Genomic DNA, 27,836 nt, shown 5'->3' with positions numbered 1-27,836 from the left:
CCGGCGCGGGCGTCGAGCGGGTGGCTTGGCGGCGATGCTTGGCGATCCAGCCGCAGCTGCCGAGGTGGGCGGCAGTGCCGGCCTGAGGTGGGCGGCAGTGCCGGCCCGGGAGCTCCCAGCTCCTCTTCCTCCTTCTCTTCCATGCCTCCGTGATATCGGCCTTGCGTCCTCGGGTCTCCATGGCATTCTCTCTTTCCTCCGTACTTGTCGTCGAGTTCCTATCATCAAGAAGTGACGGAGTATGAAGTAGTATATCGTTCCAAGTAGGCGATTCGAGGCACGCGTAAAGGAGAAGATTCACCTTAGCGTGCCGTCTTGTCGATGAAGCACATGATGAAGCGAAGACCGTAGGTCGGGCTACATCAAAACGGAGGTGGTCAATCGAAGCCTCTCCACCCTCCTACGCATCCTCGTGAAGAAGAACTTGAAGTCATGGGAGGAGTGCCTTCCTCACGCGGAGTTCGCCTACAACCGCGCCAAGCACAAGACTACATCACGGAGCCCCTTCATGGTCGTCTATGGCTTCGAACCTTACACGGCACTCGACATACTTCCGCTACCCCTTCACGAGCGCATCAACATGGACTTCGACAAGCGCACCGCCGCCGTCAAGAAACTACATGAAGACACAAGAGCGACCATACAAGAACATGTGCTTCGTCAAGCAAACCGCATCAACGCCAAGAAGAAGGAAAGGATATTTCAAGAAGGAGACCTCGTTTGGATCCACCTCCGGAAGGAAAGGTTCCCTCATGAGCGCAACTCCAAGCTCAAGCCAAGAGGAGATGGCCCCTTCAAGGTCCTCAAACGCATCAACAACAACGCTTACGTCATCGACATACCGACATCAAAGTACTTGGTGAGCAACACGTTCAACGTCTCGGGCTTGTCACCCTATCATGGAAATGAAGAGGTGCAAGAGTCGAGGACGACTCTTTTCCAGGGGGGGAGATGATGTAGCCCCACTCACCGACGTCGCTACACCAAGACCAACAAGTCCCCCAAGTGGACCGATGACACGAGCCTGAGTCAAAGCTCTACATGATGAGGTGAACTCGCTCCTCACTACCCTTGATCTTGGTACCCCTTTGGACGGATTGCTACCTCATGCCGACGTGCTATGTGTCATTAGGTACAAGGCGCATCAAGACCCCGGAGAGGAGGAGACTCCAAGGTCAAGGGAGGGAGAGAAGCATCTGGACATGGAGATGATCGTGAAGCCGAACCCGACGTCGCTCGAAGCGCTCCAAGGAAGAGACGGACGCTGGCCGGTCACAGGCCCGGTCAGACCGGACCCACAATCGGACGCCCCGATCACAGGCCCGGTCAACCGGGCGCAAACCGGCCTAGCCCCCTCGTACCGGACGACGACCGGACCCAGGACCGGATTCTTCGCAGATTCTCGGCTTGCGCCCGGTCGACCGGACCCATGACCGGACTGCCCGGTCACAGGCCCGGTCAGACCGGACCCAAACCGGATCTGACGGGAATGACCCACCAAACTGCCTTAACTTATCCATTCGCGTACCTGTTCGCCCTTGCTGGCCATGTGTGCCTATATAAGTAGCTTGGACCCCTCCTTTACCCCTTAGACTTGTTTTGAACTCAAACCTACCTTTGAGCTTAGTCTCCCTTGGGTATCATCCCTCTGTAATCAAGGCACCTTGGTTGTTGATTTGGATCTTGTTGAGTGAGATTCTAGTACAAGTTACTCTCTCTCTCTCTCACCAAGCTCTTCTTCTCCAACCCCAATCTCTCTCCGGGAATTCTGCCGCGCGCCTCTTCCTCGGAGATTCTATTGGCGTGGTCCATCGAGCCACGGAGGTAAACATCGGGTGTATCGGGTTGGTGTGCGTGCGTGAGTCTCGGAGTTCCTCATGTTCGTCGTGTTCTTCGTGTTCCTCGCGTTCTCCCATCTCTCCCCTTGGTTTCGAAGTCAATCCGCGAGATCGGGCCACACACGGGGTCTTAGACCTCATCACCAAGGGGAGAGATGGGAGAACGCGAGGAACACGAAGAACAGGACGAACACGAGGAACTCCGAGACTCACGCACGCACACCAACCCGATACACCCGATGCTTACCTCCGTGGCTCGATGGACCACGCCAATAGAATCTCCGAGGAAGAGGCACGTGGCAGAATTCCCGGAGAGAGATTGGGGTTGGAGAGGAAGAGCTTGGTGAGGGAGAGAGAGTAACTTGTACTAGAATCTCACTCAACAAGATCAAAGTCAACAACCAAGGTGCCTTGATTACAGAGGGATGATACCCAAGGGAGACTAAGCTCAAAGGTAGGTTTGAGTTCAAAACAAGTCTAAAGAGCTAAGGAGGGGTCCAGGCTACTTATATAGGCACACATGGCCATCAAGGGCGAACAGGTACGCGAAGGGATAAGTTAAGGCAGTTTGGTGGGTCATTCCCGTCAGATCCGGTTTGGGTCCGGTCTGACCGGGCCTGTGACCGGATTGTCCGGTCATGGGTCCGGTCTGACCGGGCCTGTGACCGGGCTATCCGGTCATGGGTCCGGTCGACCGGGCGCAAACCGGGAATCTGCGAAGAATCCGGTTCGTGGTCCGGTCGTCGTCCGGTACGAGGGAGCTGGGCCGGTTTGCGCCCGGTTGACCGGGCCTGTGACCGGGGCGTCCGGTTGTGGGTCCGGTCTGACCGCGCCTGTGACCGGCCAGCTTCCATCTCTTCCTTGGAGTGCTTCGGGCGACGTCGGCTTCGGCTTCACGATCATCTCCAGGTCCAGATGCTTCTCTCCCTCCCTTGACCTTGGCGTCTCCTCCTCTCCGGGGTCTTGATGCGCCTTGTACCTAATGACACATACCACGTCGGCATGAGGTAGCAATCCATCCAAAGGGGTACCAAGATCAAGGGTAGTGAGGAGCGAGTTCACCTCATCATGTAGAGCCTTGAATCGGGCTCGTGTCATCGGTCCACTTGGGGGACTTGTTGGTCTTGGTGTGGCGGTGACCGAAGGCCACCCCGCATCATTTGGAGTGAAGCTCTTGTTCTCATCATCCTCGCACCCGCAAACGGACGGCCAAACGGAAGTGGTCAATCGAAGCCTCTCCACTCTCCTACGCATCCTAGTGAAGAAGAACTTGAAGTCATGGGAGGAGTGCCTTCCTCACGCGGAGTTCACCTACAACCGCGCCAAGCACAAGACAACATCAAGGAGCCCCTTCATGGTCGTCTACGGCTTCGAACCTTACACGGCACTCGACATACTTCCACTCCCCCTTCATGAGCGGACCAACATGGACTTCGACAAGCACACCGCCGCCATGAAGAAACTACATGAAGAAACAAGAGCGACCACCTCCTCGTCAACAACATAGCAACAACAATAGAGATGCTCAAGGTCCACAACATCTACCTCAACAACGTCAAGATATTGGTGAAGAAAGACCACCTCCTAGACGCAATGACCGCAATGAAGAGGAAATCTTTGGGAAGCTCAAGTTCACCATGCCTAAGTTCCATGGAGAAGAAGACCCCGATGCATACTTATCTTGGGTTCTCTAGGTTGACAAGATTTTCCGCATACACAACTTCTCCGAAGCAAAGAAAGTGGTCATGGCATCACTAGAGTTTGAAGGATATGCAAATGTTTGGTGGGAAGAAGTGAACAAGAAGCGTGACGAGGAAGATCTAGAACCCATTGCTACATGGGAAGAGATGCAAGAAGTCATGCACAAGCGCTTTGTGCCCAACCACCATAAACGCAACCTCTTCAACAAGCTTACTCAACTCAAGCAAAGCTACAAGTCCGTTGAGGAGTACTACAAGGAGATGCACATGACCATGATGAGTGCCGATGTGGATGAGCGAGAAGAGCAAACAATGGCAAGATTCTTGAATGGATTGAACATTCCCGTCAAGAGGATAGTGGAGTTCTTGCCTTACACCAACATGGTTAAATTGCTTCATCAAGCTACAAGAGCCGAGCGCCAAGTGCGAGAAGACTTAGCAAGTGCAAAAACAAAGTCCTTCTTCACCGCAAGAAATGCAACAAATACCTCCTCAAGCATCAAGAACACAAGTGCTATTGCTCCCAAGGATCCTCCTAAGCAAACAAAGAGTGCCTTCAAGACAACAAGCTTTAAGCCGGATCAATCAACTATGTCCTCCAAAGCTTCCACGGGATCTAGTAACATCACTTGCTTCAAGTGTGGAGCTCAAGGACATAAATCCTTTGAATGCAAGAACACAAGAGTTATGATAACTCGAGATGATGGAGATGTGGAGTACTTGAGTGAAGGTGAATATGAAGCCTTGGTACAAGCCGCAACCAATCATGAAGATGATGAATTGGAAGACCAAGAGCAAGTCCTATGTGTGCATGATGCAAGCCCATCCCTTGTGGTGACCAAAGTGTTGACAACCAATGCACTTCACAATGAAGATCAAAGATGCAACATCTTCCAAACAAGAGCCGTAATCAATGGCAAGTCAATAAAGGTTATCATCGATGGAGGGAGTTGCCACAATCTTGCAAGCACCGAACTATGCTCCAAGCTCAACCTCACACTCCGGAAACACCCCCATCCTTACTATGTGCAATGGCTAAGTGACAATGGAAACGTCAAGATACAACACACCGTCTCCGTATCCTTCAAGATTGGCGCCTATGAAGACACCGTTGATTGTGATGTAGTACCCATGATGGTGTGCCACATGCTACTTGGTCGCCCTTGGCAATATGACAAAAGAGCAAGCCATGATGGCTACACAAATGCCTATAGCTTCAAGGTCGGCGACAAGACATTCATCCTACGCCCAATGACTCCTAGCCAAGTAATTGCGGACAATGCAAAGACTTTAGCGAGGGCTAAGGAAGCTACCATCACTAGTGAGATGAGTGGTGAGAGAGTGACCCACCACAAAGAAAGTGAGCGCCACAAGCCATATATGAGTGAGATGAAGAGTGTCCTCATAGCTACCAAGAGTGAGATGAGAGAATTGCACCACAACCCATCCACCATATTGCACTATGTGCTCATTTGCAAGGGGCCATCCTCGGAGACTAACAACTTAACAACACTTCCTTCGTCTTTGTTATCTCTTTTGAAGGAATTCCAAGATGTCTTCCCCGAAGAGCTTCCTCATGGACTACCACCGCTTCGAGGGATTGAGCACCGCATCGACCTCATACCCGGCGCTCCTCTACCAAACCGCGCCGCCTACCGCACCAACCCCGAAGACACAAAGGAGATTCAACGCCAAATACAAGACCTCCTCGAAAAAGGGTATGTTCGTGAAAGCTTAAGCCCTTGTGCGGTTCCCGTGATTCTTGTTCCTAAACCGGATGAGACGCAACGAATGTGTATGGCTTGTCGCCCCATCAATGCCATTACCGTTCGATACCGCCATCCCATTCCGCGTTTAGATGACATGCTTGATGAATTGAGTGGTGCCACGATTTTCTCTAAGATTGATTTGCGTAGTGGCTACCACCAAATTCGCATGGCAATAGGTGATGAATGGAAGACGGCATTCAAGACCAAACTTGGTCTCTATGAATGGCTTGTCATGCCATTTGGTCTTTCAAATGCTCCATCTACTTTCATGCGACTCATGAATCACATCTTGCGACCTCTCATTGGCAAGAGTGTGGTTGTCTATTTCGATGATATTCTCATTTATAGCAAAAATCTCGAGGACCATGTGCAACATGTGAGAGAAGTTGATGTGGTCTAAGACCCCGTGTGTGGCCCGATCTCGCAGCTTGACCCCGAAATCCAAGGGAAGAGGTGGGAGAGCGCGAAGAACACGAAGAACACGACGAACACGAGGAACTCCGAGACTCACGCACGCACACCAACCCGATACACCCGATGCTTACCTCCGTGGCTCGATGGACCACGCCAATAGAATCTCCGAGGAAGAGGCACGTGGCAGAATTCCCGGAGAGAGATTGGGGTTGGAGAGGAAGAGCTTGATGAGGGAGAGAGAGTAACTAGTACTAGAATCTCACTCAACAAGATCAAAGTCAACAACCAAGGTGCCTTGATTACAGAGGGATGATACCCAAGGGAGACTAAGCTCAAAGGTAGGTTTGAGTTCAAAACAAGTCTAACCCTAATCTGGAGGAAGGGGTGAGGTACTTATAGGTCCAGATTCGTACAGGGGTAAAATAGGCACTACATAAATTATCCTGGGCCATAGATGCGAAATCAACGGTTGAGATGAAGTCAACAGGGGCTTGGCCGGCAGTGCCGGTGAGGATTGGCCGGCAGTGCCGGTGGGGCCGGCAGTGCCACTGGTTCGAGGCCGGCAGTGCCGCTGGGCGCGTCTCCAGCTGGAGGGGCCGGCTGGAACCGGAGGCCCGCGATCGGAAGTGCCGCAGCGATCTTGGCCTGAGGCCGGCAGTGCCGGGGTGAGCAGGCCGGCAGTGCCGGTGCCTGGAGGCCGGCAGTGCCGGCCCTGGGGGGCGTCCTTCGGTGGCCACTCTTCTTCTCCTTCTTCCTTGTCCAGCTTCGGGTCTGCTGCGACGTCCTTCTCTCGAGGTTCATATCTGATAACACAAAGCATATCGGCCTGAGGTAGCAGTCCATCCAATGGGGTATCGAGATCAAGGGTAGTGAGGAGTGAGTTCACCTTATCATGTAGCGCTTTGACTCGGGCTCGCGTCATCGGTCCACTTGGGGGACTTGTTGGTCTTGGTGTAGCGTCGTCGGTGAGCGGGGCTACATCATCTCCCCCCCCCTTGGGAAAGAGTCGTCCTCGACTCTTGCACCTCCTCATCTCCATGATAGGGTGACAAGTCCGAGACGTTGAACGTGTTGCTCACCAAGTACTTGGATGTCGGTATGTCGATGACGTAAGCGTTGTTGTTGATGTGTTTGAGGACCTTGAAGGGGTGATGTGGACTAAGTCCAAGGATGTGCCCGATCTTCACGGATTTGGGTGGAACTCGTGGGGGTAGGTGGATGAACGCGATGAACACGAAGAACGCGAGGGGGAATCGTGGGGATACAACACACACACGCACACAAACCGGTTTTCCCTCGTAGGCCCGATACACCTACTCGATAGAGGTTGCGAGAAAAGACCTTCCGGTAGAAGTCCCGCAAAGAGATCGACAAATCGAAGCTCGCAAGATCTAGAAGGGTGAAAAGACCGGAAGGTTGATAGAAGTGCAAGCAAAAGACCAAATAGGTAGAAGTGCAAGCAAAAGATCAAACAAACGGTAGAAGTCACCAAAGAGATCTTGACAAGTCGATAAGGAGCCCGGGTGGGTACAAGATCATAGATCTAGGTAGGGTTCCCACAAGGGTGAGCTAAGCTCAGGTTTAATTTCACATCAAGTCTAATCTCAGATCTGAGGCAACCAGCCTATTTATAGGTGGGGGCGAAGGGGTAAGTTACAAGCTGAAAAGTGCTGTCGTGCTGAAGTTCGATGGGGCGGAAGTTCCGGTCAACTCGGGCGGAAGTTCCGGCCAGGGGCGGAAGTTCCGGTCTGGAGGGGCGGAAGTTCCGGTCGGGGCGGAAGTTCCGGCCAAGTTCCGGCCTTGTTCCGGAATTGCGCCATTGTCCCGCAGTAACATCCAGGGGGGTTTTCGCCGACTTTCGGAACTTGGGCGGAAGTTCCGGTGGGCGGAAGTTCCGGTCCCTCGGGGCGGAAGTTCCGGCCTGATCCTGTCTTCTGGGCGCTGGAAGTTATCTGGAGGGAATCTGGAGGGCATCTGGGCGGAAGTTCCGGTCCTGGAGGGCGGAAGTTCCGGCCTGGCAGCTGTAGCTCCATCTTCATCATTTCCGGCTCTCTCTCCATTGGCTTGGTCTTCATGGCTCGCTTCTTGGTCGATGTACCTGATTGAACATAGGGTATTGGCATGAAGTAGCAAGCCATCCAAAGGGGTGTCAAAAGCATACATGGTGATGAGGTCTAAGACCCCGTTTGTGGCCCGATCTTGCGAATTGACCCGGAATCGAAAGGGGAAAAGAGGAAGAACACGAAGAACACGACGAACGCGATGAACACGATGAACACGGGGACACACGCACGCACACCGACCCGATACAACCGATGCTTACCCTCGTGGCTCGATGGACCACGCCGAATAGAATCACCCACGGAAGAGACCGCGGTAGAATTCCGAGGTGAGAGATACGGTGTTGGAGACGGAATCGGTGAGGGAGAGAGAGTGCACACACTAGAATCTCACTCACAAACTCAATCAACAACAAGGGTGGCCTTGATTACAGAGGGATGATACCCTAGGGAGACATAGCTCAAATCCTATTCTAAGCCAAATCTTGTCTAACCCTAGCAAATGGGGAATACGTGGATACATATAGCTCAGATTCATGAAGGGGTAGTTTGGGAAAGAGGCTAATTAAGTTACAGCCGCACGATAGCATTCAACGGTTCAGATTGGGCTGAAATTGGGGCGAGCGGTACCTCGACCGGAGGTACCGGCCATGGTACCGGAAATACACCAAAACATGGTCGAGGCATCCAGTATGGTTGGGCATGCGAGCGGTACCTTGGGCGGTACCTTGGGTGGAGGCTCCAGCCAGCCCCTGGGTGGAGGCTCCACTCGTGGTACCGGTCTTGTGCTTCCTTCCCGCATGGAGAAAATGCCTAGAGCGGTACCTTGGGTGGAGGCTCCACTCGTGCTTGGGTGGAGGCTCCACTCGTGCCTGGGTGGAGGCTCCACCCAGAGGTACCGGCCTGGCCTTCTCCCGCGCAGCCAAAGTGGTGCCGCTGGGCACTGGCCGGTAGTACCGGCTAGGAGGGGCCGGTACTACCGGTCTCTCCTCCTCCCGCGCGGCCAAGCCTGGCGCTGGCCTCCGGCCACCCTTGGTAGAGGCTCCGGCCTCCTTTTGGCCTGGAGGCTCCGGCCCCCCTTGGGTAGAGGCTCCGGCCTCCCCTTGGGTGGAGGCTCCGGCCTCCCTCTCTCTCTTCCTCTCTTCTCTTCTTCTCCTTCTTCTTTCTTCTTTCTTCTTTCTTGCACCAAGTGAGTGGCTCCTCCTCTCCGGATCCTTGACGAAGCTCGTACCTAGTAACACAATGAATATCGACATGAGGTAGTACTCTGTCCAAGGGTGTACCGAGGTCGAGGGTAAAGAGGATTGGGTTCACCTTGTCATGTATCGCACGGGTTCGGGTTGTCGGTCCACTTGGGGAACTCCTTGGCCATGGTGTAGCGTCGACGATAGGCGGGGCTACATCATCTCCCCCCCCTTGGAGAAGAGTCGTCCTCGACTCTTGTTCCTCCTCACGGACGGTGTAGTCCATGACGGTTGTCCCATGTTGTGGTAGAGGGATAAAGTCACGGTCGAAGAAGAGCTTGGGGAAAAACAACTTGCAAATGGAAAGTTTGTGGATGCCAATTTTGTGATCGGCGAACAAGAGGCTCTCAATCAAATACGAAGCATCAAGTCGTTTCTCCAAGAGGCATTTCGCAAAAATGGGAACCAAAAGAGTGTCGATGTATCCAAAATTTGGTGGGGCAAAAGTTTGTGCATGTAAAAGTTTGGTTTGTAAAGTGTCAAAAATGTGATGTGTAGCATTGTCCCACACAAATGGAACAATCAAAAGGCAAGTATCGGCGGCAAAATTTTGGGCAAAATTGTTATGTGCAATGGCAAAGGGATGGAAGCTTCTAGCTTGGGAAAGTATGGTTGGCGTGAGCCAAGTATGGGTATCCTCAAGTGTCAAAGCATCCATGTCAAATGCCAGAGATGAAATGAGAAATCCAAAGAAGAGCAACTTTATGAGTGACATGTGGCACAAGATGCATAAGGTGTCTCTCACATGTATGACATGGTCCTTGAGATTGTCGGAGTGTATGATGAAAGCATCAAGACATACAACAACCATTGTGCCAACAAGATGTGTCAAGCTATGTTGCAAAAGAAACAAAAGATGTGACGAGGAATTGGACCAAACCGGAAACTCGACTAACCAAGTCGGAAACACATGAGGGTGAAGGCTTGTGGGAACATACCCTTTGGTGTGAATCCCGCGGGTTAGGTCCTTGATGGGGTAGCTCTCAATTGCGCGTTTCGTGAGCTCATGCTCCGTAGCGGTGGAAGTGGTCGTCCGTGTACCTACACATGGAATAAACAAGACAAAGAGCGTGTGTGCATGGTAGATGAACACATCATCCATCATGATGGTCCAAGTCTTGTGCACATCACCATTAGTGTCAATCAACATAGTATGGAATGCATGGCGATGGTGCAAATGGCAAGTAGGTGCATTCATGGCATGTGGTAACTCATGGTCATCAAAAAGTGAGAAGGCTATGGGGGCCATCTCGTGGACAATGAAATAAGCATTCTTGCATACCAAGCATAAGAAAGAGCAATTGTTCGCAATCTTGGATGCAAGGATCATGGAAGAGTGTAAACATTTGGGGCAAAGCATGCGGAAGCTAATGTCATCCTTGTCATTATCATTGCAAGCAATACATGGTAAAGAGCAAGTGGTCGGCATATTGCAAGCAATGGTGGAAAAATTGAAGCTCTCATAGCATGGCATGGTCATGGTATCACAAACATTCACTTCCACATGATCAACAATGTTATCAAGCAAAGTATCGCATGCGAAAATGAAAGTAGCATGTGACGTAGCAAATGTATCATCAAGAGCATGCATGCACTCATAAGTCATCATGTCCACTAGTGGGATCATGGCATCATCAACACCTATGTTGTTACCTTTGTAGGCCGACTCATTTGAAGTAGGTGTTGTGGAAGTAGGAGGATCCATGTGGTCGACATGTCCATCTTGGAGCAAGCATGGTGAGATATCATCATCTTCATGCACCATGTACATCGTCTCCATGAGCGGGAACTCGTCCTCCGTGGAACCTAGTGCAACATAAGAAGACACAAACGAGGGAGAGGTTAATGTGTTAGCGAATGCGATGTCCTCCATGGACCTATCATCTACCTCTCTCAACTCACTTTGTGTATCACTCATGTCCTCCAAACGGAAGCACTCAAACTCACATATGGGGTGGAAGTCACTCAACTCACTATCACTCTCACTCAAGTGGGCTAAGTGGCTCTCATTCTCACATGGGATTGGTACCAACTCATCAATGAAGTATAGGGGAGTAGGCTCGACTTTCTCATCTCCATGCGCCTCCTTGGTTGAAGGGAAATTCCCATGCTCAACCATCTCAACTCCATGCGCCTCCATAGGTGAAGGGAGAATCCCATGGTCACCATGCTCAACTCCATCGCCTCCCAAGTCGTCCTCAAGTGGTGGCGTCGTGGTGTAGTAGAGAGCTAGGCTCGGATCCACATCAACCTTGAGTTGACCTTGGCGATCTTCATCTTGAAGTGTGGGCGCGATAGGCATCTTGGAGACTTGTGCATTGAGCTCGTCGAAGTAGAGCTTCTTGGCACTTGGCGTTGTGCATTGCCATGCCACGTGACCCTTGGCCTTGCACACCTCACATAGGAGATTGGGACATTCCCGTGGAGGGTGGCCTTGTTCCTTGCACTTGTAGCATCGGAGTCCATAGGCACGTGATGAGGTAGAGGCCATTGTGGTGGTGGCACAAGAGGTGGAAGTCGCCTTATGAGGAAGGTATGCTCGATGTGCACTTGCCATCCTTGGAGTGGTAGGCACTCTATCATGGTGTTTGTCGCCTTCATGTCGAGGCTCTCGTCTTCGTGCATCATCACCATAGCTTGAGTGGTGTCGTCGAAGACTCGTGGAAGATGTTGGTCGATGGCGATCATGAAGTGGCTTGTGGCGGCGAAGCTCATGTGGTGACGTATGTCGATGACGGTCCTTGCCATGCCTAGATGATGGCTCATGCGACTTGGCATTTTGCTTGTGGCGCCTTGTGGAGCTTGGAGAAGAGTGTCGATGGCGCTCATGATGGGGACGCTCTTGATGCTCCATATGGTGTACTTGAAGTCGACGATCTTGTGCATAAGCACTCTCATGGTGGCGCCTCGTGGAGCTCGAAGAAGTGTGTCGATGGCGATCATGTTGGGGACGCTCTTGATGATCCATATGATGGTGCCATCGTGGAGGTCCTCCATCTTCATATGTAGCTCCAATGGCCAAGTGGTGGTACTTGGGAGCATCGTCGTTGCTCCTTGTGGAGACTAGGTGAGGTTCCGCCATGGTGTCGATGTCGTAGGCGTGGCGTTGCTCCACCAAGTCGTCGATGTCGCACTCGTGGTGTTGCTCCGCCATGTCGTCGATGTCGTAGTCGTGGCGTTGCTCCACCATGTCGTCCATGCTTGAGGGGCTATTGTCGATGTAGAGCTCCTCGATGTCGGTCATGTTGGTGATGCTCGCGGAGCCATAGTCGGTGTAGAGCTCCTCGATGTCGGTCATGTTGGCGATGCTCGCGGAGCCATAGTCGGTGTCGAGCTCCACATGTTCCTCCACATCCGCGGTGCTTGAGGAGGTGTCCTCCTCGAAGTGCTCCGTGTACTCCTCCGTATCTTCTTCTTCGCTATCCATGTTAGCACGACAAGATCTATATGGTGGGTGTTAGTGGAAGAACACTACCTCGCAACCTTACCGTGGTATGATAAGATCGGGGTGATCCAACAAAACCGAGAGTTAGAACAATTGTATCGGGTACTCACGCAAAAACACATGCAAAAGCTAGCAAATATGGTGTTAGGTGAGTATGGTGGAAAGCCAAAAGACGAAATCCAAGATCGAGTATGTTGTTAAAAGTGGGTGAAATCCAAAAATTCAAATGTCAAAGCGATGATCACTATAAACACGGAAAAGATGTGGAACGCACACACGAGATAAACGGGGTTAGTGCGACCAAGGAATGAGCGGAAAAGTGTAAGAAGCCCTTAAGCAAGGGTGCTCGGTGTCACACTAACACAAGAAGAGATCAAAGCTTTGGTTGCAAATGAAGAGACAACAAGATTCACACGCGGCCTCTCTTCTCTTATCTCTCTTTGCTTAAAAGCTTTTTCTCTTTTGTATATGGTGGCACTTGCACTCTTTTGTATCTATGGTGGCACTTTGTACACTTTTTGTGCTTTTCTTTCTTTTTCACGCTCTATGTTAGCGTTAGCTCGCTTTTGCTATCTTGCCACACGAGTGTTTGCTTGGATGCTTTACTCAACACGACACACACACCTCACAATGCGGGGCCACGTGCAATGTCTCGCAACACTAGATAAGCAATGCTCGATAGGGTAGATCGCAAAAAGAAAAGGGCTTACAAGGGGAATGCAAGTTATACCTAGATGTTAGGCGGTGTCGGAACACACAACTTGCGATGAAGACGGAGATGTCAAGAGTACGGTTGCAAGTCCGGGGTGCCGAGGATGTCGTCGCTTGCTTCGGAGCTGCGGGTTAGTTTCACAAACAAGGCACTCAAACCGGAACAAGCAAACACAAGTTAGCGGAAGAAAAGGGTCAAAGTAGCTTGGCGTCGATGGTGGTGGTATGCCGGTGGTGATATCGGTGAGCTAGCGGCGGCGGTGGTGATGGTGGGGCAGCGGCGATGCTTGCCGGTGGTATGCCGATGGCGGTATCGGTGAGCTAGCGGCGGCGGTGGTGATGGTGGGGCAGCGGCGATGCTTGCCGGTGGTATGCCGATGGCGGTATCGGTGAGCTTGCGGTGGCGGCGCGGTGGTGGTGGTGCCACGGCGGTGTTTCCCGATGGTTTGGGGGGGTGGCGGTGTTGGCCGGTGATGAAGGGGGGTGGCGGTGCTTGCCGGCTGCGGAGAGGAATGGTGGTGGTCGGCGGTGGTGGGGTGGAGATGGTGGTGGTGGCCGGCTTGGGGAAGGAGGAGCGGTAGTGGAGGGTGGAGCCTCCACCCGGAGGTACCGCTCGTGCACGGGTGGAGGCTCCACCCGGAGGTACCGCTCGTGAGCTGCTCCTTCTTCCTCACGTGCACGCACACACTTTCTCTCTCATGTTCTTCCCCAAATTCAAACCAAATTGATCCAAACTCGAAAATTGATGGAATTGGAGGCTAAAAAGTGGGGGAAATAGTAGATCAACACTAGAGACACCAAATCCATGGACCAAAACCACTCCAAACGCAACAAAATCGCAGATCCATCAAAAGGCAAATTAGGGCTATTTTTTGGGGATTTTTTGGGAAATTTTTCAGAGATGAAATTGGGTGGGTGGGGGGTCAAATTCGCGGAAACCAAAGGCTGCTGATACCATATGATGCGGTATCTCTGGCTCGATACCATATGATGAGGTCTAAGACCCCGTTTGTGGCCCGATCTTGCGAATTGACCCGGAATCGAAAGGGAAAAGAGGAAGAACACGAAGAACACGACGAACGCGATGAACACGATGAACACGGGGACACACGCACGCACACCGACCCGATACAACCGATGCTTACCCTCGTGGCTCGATGGACCACGCCGAATAGAATCACCCACGGAAGAGACCGCGGTAGAATTCCGAGGTGAGAGATACGGTGTTGGAGACGGAATCGGTGAGGGAGAGAGAGTGCACACACTAGAATCTCACTCACAAACTCAATCAACAACAAGGGTGGCCTTGATTACAGAGGGATGATACCCTAGGGAGACATAGCTCAAATCCTATTCTAAGCCAAATCTTGTCTAACCCTAGCAAATGGGGAATACGTGGATACATATAGCTCAGATTCATGAAGGGGTAGTTTGGGAAAGAGGCTAATTAAGTTATAGCCGCACGATAGCATTCAACGGTTCAGATTGGGCTGAAATTGGGGCGAGCGGTACCTCGACCGGAGGTACCGGCCATGGTACCGGAAATACACCAAAACATGGTCGAGGCATCCAGTATGGTTGGGCATGCGAGCGGTACCTTGGGCGGTACCTTGGGTGGAGGCTCCAGCCAGCCCCTGGGTGGAGGCTCCACTCGTGGTACCGGTCTTGTGCTTCCTTCCCGCATGGAGAAAATGCCTAGAGCGGTACCTTGGGTGGAGGCTCCACTCGTGCTTGGGTGGAGGCTCCACTCGTGCCTGGGTGGAGGCTCCACCCAGAGGTACCGGCCTGGCCTTCTCCCGCGCAGCCAAAGTGGTGCCGGCCAGGCACCGGCCGGTAGTACCGGCTAGGAGGGGCCGGTACTACCGGTCTCTCCTCCTCCCGCGCGGCCAAGCTCGGCGCGGGCCTCCGGCCACCCTTGGTAGAGGCTCCGGCCTCCTTTTGGCCTGGAGGCTCCGGCCCCCCTTGGGTAGAGGCTCCGGCCTCCCCTTGGGTGGAGGCTCCGGCCTCCCTCTCTCTCTTCCTCTCTTCTCTTCTTCTCCTTCTTCTTTCTTCTTTCTTCTTTCTTGCACCAAGTGAGTGGCTCCTCCTCTCCGGATCCTTGACGAAGCTCGTACCTAGTAACACAATGAATATCGACATGAGGTAGTACTGTCCAAGGGTGTACCGAGGTCGAGGGTAAAGAGGATTGGGTTCACCTTGTCATGTATCGCACGGGTTCGGGTTGTCGGTCCACTTGGGGAACTCCTTGGCCATGGTGTAGCGTCGACGATAGGCGGGGCTACATCATCTCCCCCCCCTTGGGGAAGAGTCGTCCTCGACTCTTGTTCCTCCTCACGGACGGTGTAGTCCATGACGGTTGTCCCATGTTGTGGTAGAGGGATAAAGTCACGGTCGAAGAAGAGCTTGGGGAAAAACAACTTGCAAATGGAAAGTTTGTGGATGCCAATTTTGTGATCGGCGAACAAGAGGCTCTCAATCAAATACGAAGCATCAAGTCGTTTCTCCAAGAGGCATTTCGCAAAAATGGGAACCAAAAGAGTGTCGATGTATCCAAAATTTGGTGGGGCAAAAGTTTGTGCATGTAAAAGTTTGGTTTGTAAAGTGTCAAAAATGTGATGTGTAGCATTGTCCCACACAAATGGAACAATCAAAAGGCAAGTATCGGCGGCAAAATTTTGGGCAAAATTGTTATGTGCAATGGCAAAGGGATGGAAGCTTCTAGCTTGGGAAAGTATGGTTGGCGTGAGCCAAGTATGGGTATCCTCAAGTGTCAAAGCATCCATGTCAAATGCCAGAGATGAAATGAGAAATCCAAAGAAGAGCAACTTTATGAGTGACATGTGGCACAAGATGCATAAGGTGTCTCTCACATGTATGACATGGTCCTTGAGATTGTCGGAGTGTATGATGAAAGCATCAAGACATACAACAACCATTGTGCCAACAAGATGTGTCAAGCTATGTTGCAAAAGAAACAAAAGATGTGACGAGGAATTGGACCAAACCGGAAACTCGACTAACCAAGTCGGAAACACATGAGGGTGAAGGCTTGTGGGAACATACCCTTTGGTGTGAATCCCGCGGGTTAGGTCCTTGATGGGGTAGCTCTCAATTGCGCGTTTCGTGAGCTCATGCTCCGTAGCGGTGGAAGTGGTCGTCCGTGTACCTACACATGGAATAAACAAGACAAAGAGCGTGTGTGCATGGTAGATGAACACATCATCCATCATGATGGTCCAAGTCTTGTGCACATCACCATTAGTGTCAATCAACATAGTATGGAATGCATGGCGATGGTGCAAATGGCAAGTAGGTGCATTCATGGCATGTGGTAACTCATGGTCATCAAAAAGTGAGAAGGCTATGGGGGCCATCTCGTGGACAATGAAATAAGCATTCTTGCATACCAAGCATAAGAAAGAGCAATTGTTCGCAATCTTGGATGCAAGGATCATGGAAGAGTGTAAACATTTGGGGCAAAGCATGCGGAAGCTAATGTCATCCTTGTCATTATCATTGCAAGCAATACATGGTAAAGAGCAAGTGGTCGGCATATTGCAAGCAATGGTGGAAAAATTGAAGCTCTCATAGCATGGCATGGTCATGGTATCACAAACATTCACTTCCACATGATCAACAATGTTATCAAGCAAAGTATCGCATGCGAAAATGAAAGTAGCATGTGACGTAGCAAATGTATCATCAAGAGCATGCATGCACTCATAAGTCATCATGTCCACTAGTGGGATCATGGCATCATCAACACCTATGTTGTTACCTTTGTAGGCCGACTCATTTGAAGTAGGTGTTGTGGAAGTAGGAGGATCCATGTGGTCGACATGTCCATCTTGGAGCAAGCATGGTGAGATATCATCATCTTCATGCACCATGTACATCGTCTCCATGAGCGGGAACTCGTCCTCCGTGGAACCTAGTGCAACATAAGAAGACACAAACGAGGGAGAGGTTAATGTGTTAGCGAATGCGATGTCCTCCATGGACCTATCATCTACCTCTCTCAACTCACTTTGTGTATCACTCATGTCCTCCAAACGGAAGCACTCAAACTCACATATGGGGTGGAAGTCACTCAACTCACTATCACTCTCACTCAAGTGGGCTAAGTGGCTCTCATTCTCACATGGGATTGGTACCAACTCATCAATGAAGTATAGGGGAGTAGGCTCGACTTTCTCATCTCCATGCGCCTCCTTGGTTGAAGGAAATTCCCATGCTCAACCATCTCAACTCCATGCGCCTCCATAGGTGAAGGGAGAATCCCATGGTCACCATGCTCAACTCCATCGCCTCCCAAGTCGTCCTCAAGTGGTGGCGTCGTGGTGTAGTAGAGAGCTAGGCTCGGATCCACATCAACCTTGAGTTGACCTTGGCGATCTTCATCTTGAAGTGTGGGCGCGATAGGCATCTTGGAGACTTGTGCATTGAGCTCGTCGAAGTAGAGCTTCTTGGCACTTGGCGTTGTGCATTGCCATGCCACGTGACCCTTGGCCTTGCACACCTCACATAGGAGATTGGGACATTCCCGTGGAGGGTGGCCTTGTTCCTTGCACTTGTAGCATCGGAGTCCATAGGCACGTGATGAGGTAGAGGCCATTGTGGTGGTGGCACAAGAGGTGGAAGTCGCCTTATGAGGAAGGTATGCTCGATGTGCACTTGCCATCCTTGGAGTGGTAGGCACTCTATCATGGTGTTTGTCGCCTTCATGTCGAGGCTCTCGTCTTCGTGCATCATCACCATAGCTTGAGTGGTGTCGTCGAAGACTCGTGGAAGATGTTGGTCGATGGCGATCATGAAGTGGCTTGTGGCGGCGAAGCTCATGTGGTGACGTATGTCGATGACGGTCCTTGCCATGCCTAGATGATGGCTCATGCGACTTGGCATTTTGCTTGTGGCGCCTTGTGGAGCTTGGAGAAGAGTGTCGATGGCGCTCATGATGGGGACGCTCTTGATGCTCCATATGGTGTACTTGAAGTCGACGATCTTGTGCATAAGCACTCTCATGGTGGCGCCTCGTGGAGCTCGAAGAAGTGTGTCGATGGCGATCATGTTGGGGACGCTCTTGATGATCCATATGATGGTGCCATCGTGGAGGTCCTCCATCTTCATATGTAGCTCCAATGGCCAAGTGGTGGTACTTGGGAGCATCGTCGTTGCTCCTTGTGGAGACTAGGTGAGGTTCCGCCATGGTGTCGATGTCGTAGGCGTGGCGTTGCTCCACCAAGTCGTCGATGTCGCACTCGTGGTGTTGCTCCGCCATGTCGTCGATGTCGTAGTCGTGGCGTTGCTCCACCATGTCGTCCATGCTTGAGGGGCTATTGTCGATGTAGAGCTCCTCGATGTCGGTCATGTTGGTGATGCTCGCGGAGCCATAGTCGGTGTAGAGCTCCTCGATGTCGGTCATGTTGGCGATGCTCGCGGAGCCATAGTCGGTGTCGAGCTCCACATGTTCCTCCACATCCGCGGTGCTTGAGGAGGTGTCCTCCTCGAAGTGCTCCGTGTACTCCTCCGTATCTTCTTCTTCGCTATCCATGTTAGCACGACAAGATCTATATGGTGGGTGTTAGTGGAAGAACACTACCTCGCAACCTTACCGTGGTATGATAAGATCGGGGTGATCCAACAAAACCGAGAGTTAGAACAATTGTATCGGGTACTCACGCAAAAACACATGCAAAAGCTAGCAAATATGGTGTTAGGTGAGTATGGTGGAAAGCCAAATGACGAAATCCAAGATCGAGTATGTTGTTAAAAGTGGGTGAAATCCAAAAATTCAAATGTCAAAGCGATGATCACTATAAACACGGAAAAGATGTGGAACGCACACACGAGATAAACGGGGTTAGTGCGACCAAGGAATGAGCGGAAAAGTGTAAGAAGCCCTTAAGCAAGGGTGCTCGGTGTCACACTAACACAAGAAGAGATCAAAGCTTTGGTTGCAAATGAAGAGACAACAAGATTCACACGCGGCCTCTCTTCTCTTATCTCTCTTTTGCTTAAAAGCTTTTTCTCTTTTGTATATGGTGGCACTTGCACTCTTTTGTATCTATGGTGGCACTTTGTACACTTTTTGTGCTTTTCTTTCTTTTTCACGCTCTATGTTAGCGTTAGCTCGCTTTTGCTATCTTGCCACACGAGTGTTTGCTTGGATGCTTTACTCAACACGACACACACACCTCACAATGCGGGGCCACGTGCAATGTCTCGCAACACTAGATAAGCAATGCTCGATAGGGTAGATCGCAAAAAGAAAAGGGCTTACAAGGGGAATGCAAGTTATACCTAGATGTTAGGCGGTGTCGGAACACACAACTTGCGATGAAGACGGAGATGTCAAGAGTACGGTTGCAAGTCCGGGGTGCCGAGGATGTCGTCGCTTGCTTCGGAGCTGCGGGTTAGTTTCACAAACAAGGCACTCAAACCGGAACAAGCAAACACAAGTTAGCGGAAGAAAAGGGTCAAAGTAGCTTGGCGTCGATGGTGGTGGTATGCCGGTGGTGATATCGGTGAGCTAGCGGCGGCGGTGGTGATGGTGGGGCAGCGGCGATGCTTGCCGGTGGTATGCCGATGGCGGTATCGGTGAGCTAGCGGCGGCGGTGGTGATGGTGGGGCAGCGGCGATGCTTGCCGGTGGTATGCCGATGGCGGTATCGGTGAGCTTGCGGTGGCGGCGGCGGTGGTGGTGGTGCCACGGCGGTGTTTCCCGATGGTTTGGGGGGGTGGCGGTGTTTGCCGGTGATGAAGGGGGGTGGCGGTGCTTGCCGGCTGCGGAGAGGAATGGTGGTGGTCGGCGGTGGTGGGGTGGAGATGGTGGTGGTGGCCGGCTTGGGGAAGGAGGAGCGGTAGTGGAGGGTGGAGCCTCCACCCGGAGGTACCGCTCGTGCACGGGTGGAGGCTCCACCCGGAGGTACCGCTCGTGAGCTGCTCCTTCTTCCTCACGTGCACGCACACACTTTCTCTCTCATGTTCTTCCCCAAATTCAAACCAAATTGATCCAAACTCGAAAATTGATGGAATTGGAGGCTAAAAAGTGGGGGAAATAGTAGATCAACACTAGAGACACCAAATCCATGGACCAAAACCACTCCAAACGCAACAAAATCGCAGATCCATCAAAAGGCAAATTAGGGCTATTTTTTGGGGATTTTTTGGGAAATTTTTCAGAGATGAAATTGGGTGGGTGGGGGGTCAAATTCGCGGAAACCAAAGGCTGCTGATACCATATGATGCGGTATCTCTGGCTCTGATACCATATGATGAGGTCTAAGACCCCGTTTGTGGCCCGATCTTGCGAATTGACCCGGAATCGAAAGGGGAAAAGAGGAAGAACACGAAGAACACGACGAACGCGATGAACACGATGAACACGGGGACACACGCACGCACACCGACCCGATACAACCGATGCTTACCCTCGTGGCTCGATGGACCACGCCGAATAGAATCACCCACGGAAGAGACCGCGGTAGAATTCCGAGGTGAGAGATACGGTGTTGGAGACGGAATCGGTGAGGGAGAGAGAGTGCACACACTAGAATCTCACTCACAAACTCAATCAACAACAAGGGTGGCCTTGATTACAGAGGGATGATACCCTAGGGAGACATAGCTCAAATCCTATTCTAAGCCAAATCTTGTCTAACCCTAGCAAATGGGGAATACGTGGATACATATAGCTCAGATTCATGAAGGGGTAGTTTGGGAAAGAGGCTAATTAAGTTACAGCCGCACGATAGCATTCAACGGTTCAGATTGGGCTGAAATTGGGGCGAGCGGTACCTCGACCGGAGGTACCGGCCATGGTACCGGAAATACACCAAAACATGGTCGAGGCATCCAGTATGGTTGGGCATGCGAGCGGTACCTTGGGCGGTACCTTGGGTGGAGGCTCCAGCCAGCCCCTGGGTGGAGGCTCCACTCGTGGTACCGGTCTTGTGCTTCCTTCCCGCATGGAGAAAATGCCTAGAGCGGTACCTTGGGTGGAGGCTCCACTCGTGCTTGGGTGGAGGCTCCACTCGTGCCTGGGTGGAGGCTCCACCCAGAGGTACCGGCCTGGCCTTCTCCCGCGCAGCCAAAGTGGTGCCGCTGGGCACTGGCCGGTAGTACCGGCTAGGAGGGGCCGGTACTACCGGTCTCTCCTCCTCCCGCGCGGCCAAGCCTGGCGCTGGCCTCCGGCCACCCTTGGTAGAGGCTCCGGCCTCCTTTTGGCCTGGAGGCTCCGGCCCCCCTTGGGTAGAGGCTCCGGCCTCCCCTTGGGTGGAGGCTCCGGCCTCCCTCTCTCTCTTCCTCTCTTCTCTTCTTCTCCTTCTTCTTTCTTCTTTCTTCTTTCTTGCACCAAGTGAGTGGCTCCTCCTCTCCGGATCCTTGACGAAGCTCGTACCTAGTAACACAATGAATATCGACATGAGGTAGTACTCTGTCCAAGGGTGTACCGAGGTCGAGGGTAAAGAGGATTGGGTTCACCTTGTCATGTATCGCACGGGTTCGGGTTGTCGGTCCACTTGGGGAACTCCTTGGCCATGGTGTAGCATCGACGATAGGCGGGGCTACATCACATGGAGAGGAGCGAATTCACCTCTTGGTGTAGGGCTTGAGCTCGAGCTCGTGTCATTGGACCACGAGGAGGGCTTGTCGGTCTTGAGGCGGTGGTGTCCGAAGGCCACCCCGTATCATCTCCCCCCCTTGGGAAAGAGTCGTCCTCGACTCTAACGTCTCTTCATCTCCATGGTATGGCGAGAGGTCGGACACATTGAATGTGTTGCTCACCAAGTACTTGGATGTTGGTATGTCGATGACGTAGGCGTTGTCGTTGATTCGCTTGAGGACCTTGAAGGGACCATCACCTCGGGGCTTGAGCTTGGAGTTTCTTTCTTGAGGGAAACGATCCTTGCGAAGATGTATCCACACTAGGTCCCCTTCGTTGAAGATCCGTGCCTTTTTCTTCATGTTGAGGCGTGTTGCTTGACGAAGAACTTGTTGCTCGATTGTTGCCCTTGTATCTTCATGTAGCTTCTTCACGACGGCGGTGCGCTTGTCGAAGTCCATGTTTGTCCGCTCATGAAGTGGAAGTGGTAGTATGTGGAGTACCGTGAGCGGCTCAAACCCGTAGACGACCATGAAGGGACTCCTTGATGTTGTCGAGTGCTTGGCGCGGTTGTAGGCGAACTCCGCGTGTGGAAGGCACGCTTCCCATGACTTCAAGTTTTTCTTCACGAGGATGCGTAGAAGAGAGGATAGGCTTCTATTGACCACTTCCATTTGGCCGTCTGTTTGCGGGTGCGAGGATGATGAGAATAAGAGCTTCACTCCAAACTTCGCCATGAGCGACTTCCAAAGATAACTCATGAACTTGACGTCTCGATCCGACACAATGCTTTGCGGTACTCCGTGTAGGCGAACAATTTCCCTGAAAAACAATGAAGCAATGTGTGAAGCATCGTCGCTCTTATGGCAAGGTATGAAATGAGCCATCTTAGAGAATCTATCCACTACCACAAATATAGAATCATGACCATGCTTAGTGCGAGGCAAGCCTAGAACGAAATCCATGCTAATATCGGTCCATGGTGCATATGGAATAGGCAACGGAGTGTAAAGACCATAAGGGTTGGAGGTAGACTTAGCTTGTAAGCATGTTGTACACCGTCGGCAAAGGCGCTCCACGTCGCGGTACATTCTTGGCCAATAATAGTGAGTGGAGAGCATGGCATATGTCTTCTCTCGTCCAAAGTGTCCCATAAGACCACCACCATGCGATTCTTGCAAGAGCAAAAGGCGAAGCGAAGACATAGGGATGCAAAGTTTGTTGCTCTTGAACAAGAATCCTTGGTGCAAATAGAAATCATCGATGCCCTTCTCACTAGAACACTTTGTAAAGATTGGGCCAAAGAAAGTATCGGAAGCATATAAATCTTTGATTTCATCAAGACCCAAAACACTAATGTCCAAACGAGTGAGTAAGAGGGTGAGTTTGCGGGAAAGAGCATCCGCCACAACATTGTCCTTGCCCTTCTTGTATTTGATCACATATGGAAAGGACTCAATGAACTCAACCCACTTTGCATGTCTTTTGTTCAAATTGTGTTGACTTTTCAAATATTTCAAGGATTCATGGTCGGAGTGTATAATAAACTCTTTTGGCCAAAGATAGTGTTGCCAAACTTCAAGAACACGAACCAAAGCATAAAGTTCCTTGTCATATATAGGATAGTTGAGGCGTGCGCCATCTAACTTCTCGCTATAGTATGCCACGGGTTTTCCATCTTGCATAAGCACTCCACCAATACCGAGTCCACTTGCATCGCACTCAATCTCAAAAGTTTTGGAAAAGTTTGGAAGAACAAGGAGTGGTGCTTCGGTAAGGCGCTTCTTCAACTCATCAAAAGCATTTTGTTGGGCCTTGCCCCAAACAAACGGAACATTCTTTTTGGTAAGCTCATTCAAAGGGCAAGCAATGGTGCTAAAGTCTTTCACAAAGCGGCGGTAAAAACCGGCAAGTCCATGGAAACTTCGGACTTGAGCGACATTGGTAGGAGTGGGCCAATTGTGGATGGCCTCAACCTTAGAAGAATCAACTTCAATACCATTAGCGGAAACCACAAAGCCAAGGAAAACCAATTTGTTTTGAGCAAATGTGCATTTAGGGAGGTTAGCATAAAGCTTTTCATGTCGCAAGATGCACAAGACTTCTCTCACATGTTGCACATGGTCCTCGAGGTTTTTGCTATAAATAAGAATATCATCGAAGTAGACAACCACGCTCTTGCCAATGAGAGGACGCAAGATGTGATTCATGAGGCGCATGAAAGTAGATGGAGCATTGGAAAGGCCGAAAGGCATAACGAGCCATTCATATAGACCGAGTTTGGTCCTGAATGCCGTTTTCCATTCATCACCAATAGCCATGCGGATTTGATGGTAACCACTACGTAAATCAATCTTAGAGAAAATCGTGGCACCACTAAGTTCATCAAGCATGTCATCTAAACGCGGAATGGGATGGCGGTAACGGACGGTAATGGCATTGATGGGGCGACAATCCATACACATCCGTTGCATCTCATCCGGTTTAGGCACAAGAATCACGGGAACCGCACAAGGGCTTAAGCTTTCACGAACATACCCTTTTTCGAGGAGGTCTTGTATTTGGCGTTGAATCTCCTTTGTGTCTTCGGGGTTGGTGCGGTAGGCGGCGCGGTTTGGTAGAGGAGCGCCGGGTATGAGGTCGATGCGGTGCTCAATCCCTCGAAGCGGTGGTAGTCCATGAGGAAGCTCGTCGGGGAAGACATCTTGGAACTCCTTCAAAAGAGACAACAAAGACGAAGGAAGTGTTGTTAAGTTGTTAGTCTCCGAAGATGGCCCCTTGCAAATGAGCACGTAGTGCAATATGGTGGATGGGTTGTGGTGCAATTCTCTCATCTCACTCTTGGTAGCTATGAGGACACTCTTCATCTCACTCATATATGGCTTGTGGCGCTCACTTTCCTTTTGGTGGTTCACTCTCTCACCACTCATCTCACTAGTGATGGTAGCTTCCTTAGCCCTCGCTAAAGCCTTTGCATTGTCCGCAATTACTTGGCTACGAGTCATTGGGCGTAGGATGAACGTCTTGCCGCCGACCTTGAAGCTATAGGCATTTGTGTAGCCATCATGGCTTGCTCTTTTGTCATATTGCCAAGGGAGACCAAGTAGCATGTGGCACACCGTCATGGGCACTACATCACAATCAACGGTGTCTTCATATGCGCCAATCTTGAAGGATACGGAGACGGTGTGTTGTATCTTGACATTTCCATCGTCACTTAGCCATTGCACATGGTAAGGATGGGGGTTTTTCCGGAGTGTGAGGTTGAGCTTGGAGCATAGTTCGGTGCTTGCAAGATTGTGGCAACTCCCTCCATCGATGATAACCTTTATTGACTTGCCATTGATTCCGGCTCTTGTTTGGAAGATGTTGCACCTTTGATCTTCATTTGGAAGTGCATGGGTTGTCAACACTTTGGTCACCACAAGGGACGGGCTTGCATCATGCACACATAGGACTTGCTCTTGGTCTTCCAAGTCATCATCTTCATGATTGGTTGCGGCTTGTACCAAGGCTTCATATTCGCCTTCACTCAAGTACTCCACATCTCCATCATCTCGAGTTATCATAACTCTTGTGTTCTTGCATTCAAAGGATTTATGTCCTTGAGCTCCACACTTGAAGCATGTGATGTTACTAGATCCCGTGGAAGCTTTGGAGGACATAGTTGATTGATCCGGCTTGAAGCTTGTTGTCTTGAATGCACTCTTCATTTGCTTAGGAGGATCCTTGGGAGCAATAGCACTTGTGTTCTTGATGCTTGAGGAGGTATTTGTTGCATTTCTTGCGGCGAAGAAGGACTTTGTTTTTGCACTTGCTATGTCTTCTCGCACTTGGCGCTCGGCCCTTGTAGCTTGATGAAGCAATTCAACCATGTTGGTGTAAGGCAAGAATTCCACTATCCTCTTGACGGGAATGTTCAATCCATTCAAGAATCTTGCCATTGTTTGCTCTTCTCGCTCGTCCACATTTGCACTCATCATTGTCATGTGCATCTCCTTGTAGTATTCCTCAACGGACTTGTAGCTTTGCTTGAGTTGGGTAAGCTTGTTGAAGAGGTCGCGTTTGTGATGGTTGGGCACAAAGCGTTTGTGCATGACTTCTTGCATCTCTTCCCATGTAGCAATGGGGTCTAGATCTTCCTTGTCACGCTTCTTGTTCACTTCTTCCCACCAAACATTTGCATACCCTTCAAACTCTAGTGATGCCATGGCCACTTTCTTTGCTTCGGAGAAGTTGTGTATGCGGAATATCTTGTCAACCTTGAGAACCCAAGAGAGGTATGCATCGGGGTCTTCTTCTCCATGGAACTTAGGCATGGTGAACTTGAGTTTCCCAAAGATTTCCTCTTCATTGCGGTCATTGCGTCTAGGAGGTGGTCTTTCTTCACCAAGGTCTTGACATTGTTGAGGTGGATGTTGTGGACCGTGAGCATCTCTATTGTTGTTGCTATGTTGTGGACGAGGAGGTGGTCTTCCATGACCTTCATCTTGATCATCATTGTTGTGGCGGCGTTGAGGCATCACACTTTCTTCACTTGATGCTTGGTGATGACTTGATTCTTCATCTCTTGCCCTTGGAGGAGGTCTTCTAGCGTGAGGGCGATCATCATGATGGCGGCGATTATCTTGACCTTGAGGGCGTTGAGGACGAACAACATTGATGATTTGGCGCTCTTGGTGCGCTTGCCTCGCTTCTTCATCATGAAGGCGTTGTCTTCTAGCTTGAGCTTCTTGTGCTTGTTGTTGCCGCTCTTGTTCTTCAAGTGCTTGTTGTTCATTGCGGAGGCGCTCTTGTTCCCTTGCTCGAACTAGCTCTTGATCATGGCGAAGGCGTTCTTGCTCTTGTTGGAATTGAGCATTGAGGTCCTCTTGGTGAAGGCGCTCTTCTTCAAGGCGTTGACGCTCTTGGACAAGTCGAAGTCGAGCTTGCTCCGCTTCTTGAGCTTGTTGGTGAAGCACTTGGACATCCACATTATGGTGGCGTGGGTCTTCATTAGAATCATGGCGAGACGGTGTAGGAGCTCTTGACCTTGAGCTATGAGAACGCGAAGACCTTGAGTGGTGTCTTCTTTCCTCGTGACGATTGAGTGTGTGGAGGATATTGTTTAACGCCGTCTTCATTTCCCTTGTCTCTTGACCTTGTATGGCAAGTGTGGCCTTCAACTCATTGCCTTGAGTTTCAATCTTCTCATTGAGGTCTTGCACTTGATTGTTGAGGTCATTCCTTTGCACTTGAGCTCTTTCTTCATAGCGGACATTGGTATCCTTGAGCATGGCTTCAAATTGATTTAGCTTGGCGTGGACGGCTTGAGTAGCTATCCAATGTTGGTGCCGCGTCATCGGTAGTTGGTTCCCTTCTCCACTAGACATGGTTACAACTAAAACAAGAACTATGTGGTGGGTGGTTAGGAAAGACTACCAAGAATGTCAAAACTTGCAAACCAAAATCGAAAAGGTGTTTCAAAGCGGAGGGAAACCGATATGTATGCACACACACAAAACAAAACTCTATATGGTGTTAGGTATGGATGTGGAAAGCCAAATGGAAGAACCAAACGAAAAGTCTATTGTCAAAAGTGGGTAAGATCCAAAAGTCACAAGTCAAAGGCGGTGATCACAAAAGGCATACACAATGAGGAACACACGCGTGGGACAAAATGGGGTTAGCGTGACTTGGAAAATGAGCAAGAACAAAATGGTCCTAACGAAGACTACTTGATGTAGCCCCGGTCACCGACGTAGCTACACCAAGACCAACAAGTCCCCCAAGTGGACCGATGACACGAGCCTGAGTTAAAGCTCTTCATGACGAGGTGAACTCGCTCCTCACCACCCTTGATCTTGGTACTCCTTTGGATGGATTGCTACCTCATGCCGACGTGTTATGTGTCATTAGGTACAAGGAGCATCAAGAGCACGAAGAGGAGGACACAGCATGGTCAAGAGGAGGAGAGGAGCAGCTGGACGCGAAGATGGACCTGGAGCTGGACTGGAAGCCGCCCGAAGAGCGCAAGGAAGAGAAGATGGTCGGCCGGTCCAGAACCCGGTTTGA

The sequence above is a fragment of the Lolium perenne genome, chromosome 1 (genome assembly GCF_019359855.2).
Source record: "Lolium perenne isolate Kyuss_39 chromosome 1, Kyuss_2.0, whole genome shotgun sequence".
In the NCBI taxonomy this organism is placed as follows: domain Eukaryota; kingdom Viridiplantae; phylum Streptophyta; class Magnoliopsida; order Poales; family Poaceae; genus Lolium; species Lolium perenne.
The sequence above is the reverse complement of the archived record's forward strand: the minus strand, read 5'-3'. Positions refer to the sequence as shown.